This window comes from Triticum dicoccoides, chromosome 2A (genome assembly GCF_002162155.2).
Source record: "Triticum dicoccoides isolate Atlit2015 ecotype Zavitan chromosome 2A, WEW_v2.0, whole genome shotgun sequence".
NCBI lineage: Eukaryota > Viridiplantae > Streptophyta > Magnoliopsida > Poales > Poaceae > Triticum > Triticum dicoccoides.
In genome coordinates, this window is record NC_041382.1 from 622,006,495 (window position 1) to 622,008,271 (window position 1,777).

Here is a 1,777-nt window from a genome sequence, read left to right on the forward strand (position 1 = left end):
AACTGTGCCCGAACTTACCACAAATATGGCATTGGATTGGGTCATTGTTCCTGGCGTTGTTGCCAGGTGCAGGGCCGCCTGGACCTCCGGGACCTCCTGGTCCTCCTTGGCCAGGGCGGGAACCCTTGTTGTTGGAGTAGAAAGGGCGCCCGTTGCCTTGCCGTTTCTTGTAGCCGCCGCCGCTGTTCTGGTTCTTGTATCCACCGCCGTTTTGCTTCTGTGGCGGAGGAGGAGGGCCATCACGGCTAGCAGCTAGGTTGGCAGAGGACATAAAGCCACCGGTGCCTCCAACCCCGCCTGTGAAGAGCTTGACGCGTTGGTCGAAGTTGCAGACCGCCGAATAGAGAAAGTCGACGGTGACCGGCTCGGTGCGGCCATCCAGAGCCGAGACTACAGAGTTGTAGTCAAGGTCTAGCCCCGCAATGATGAAGGAGAGGAGTTCGTCCTCTTCCAGTGGCCTCCCAGCAGCTGCGAGTTCGTCCGCCAGCGATCGCATCCGGGCGAAGTAGGCCGAAGCAGACTGCATTCCCTTCTGAGCATTGGCTAAAGTTATGCGGATGTTATTGATGCGAGAACGAGATTGCGAGGCAAACATGTTACCCAGGGAAGTCCACATTGCATGCGCCGTCTTGATGGAGACAACAGAAACAAGCACGTCTCTCGTCAAGTTGCTGAGGATGTGCCCGAGGACCTGCTGGTCCTGCCGAACCCATGCTTAATATGTCGGGTTGGGGATGTCCTGCTCCTTGCCATACTTGTCCTTGGCGGTGATCAGCTTCTCCGGTGTAGGGATGGAGCCGCTGAGGTAGCCATATAGGCCAGCGCCAAGGAAGTAGGGGAGGATCTGAGCCTTCTAGAGGAGATAATTCTCCCTGGTTAACTTCTCCGGAACCTAAGGACCGAGGATGGAGAGGGTAGAGGTGGAGGAGGAGGACGCCATGGGTTTGTTTTGGTGTAGATCGGTTTGTCTCAGAACGAAGGGGAAGAGGTCACTCTGAATACCATGTAGAAAACGATGGGAAGCGTTCTACCCTCTCGAGAGAGGGCCGCGTGGTATTTATTGATAGAGATGGGGCATATCCCATGATCGCATACATGTCTTGGAGTACAAGGGATTAGGAGATAGAGATAAAGAGGTTTAAGTAGATACTAATCTATCTCTAGTCTAACCAGAACTCCAACCAACAATATATGTGTATGTGCGCCTAGGGCAGGGCCACATAGATATATTTCAACATCAACAACAGGCTCACTAGAAGCATGCAAAGTCCTATCATTTTTCTTTTTCTTCCTTTTAGAAGGACTAGGTGCATCAATATTAATTTTCTGAGAAGCTTGCTCAATTCTTTAGGGTGGCCTTCAGGATACAAAGGTTCCTGAGTCATTTTACCACCTCTAGTCATAACTCTAACAACATTATCATTCTTATTGTTTAATTCATTGAGCAAATCATTCTCTTTAAGTACTTATTCTACTTGAGTGGTAACCATAGAAGCATGTTTACTAATAAGTTTAAGTCCACCTTTAACACTGGCCATATAATTACTCAAGTGTTCAATCATATAAGCATTATGTTTCAATTGTCTACCAACATAAGCATTAAAATTTTCTTGTTTAACAATAAAATTATCAAACTCATCTAAGCATTGGCTAGCAGACTTATTACGAGGAATATCACCTTCATAAAATCTATAGAGAGAATTTACCTTTACTACCGGTGTCGGGTTATCAAGACCGTTTGTTTCTTCAATAGGTGATGAATTAAGACCATGCATTT

General features: G+C 47.7%; 1 pseudogene; it reads right to left on the reverse strand.

Annotated features, from left to right (window-relative positions):
* Window positions 1-318: 318 nt before the first annotated feature.
* On the reverse strand, window positions 319-457 carry LOC119359963 (annotated as a pseudogene).
* Between the last annotated feature and the right edge of the window lie 1,320 nt (window positions 458-1,777).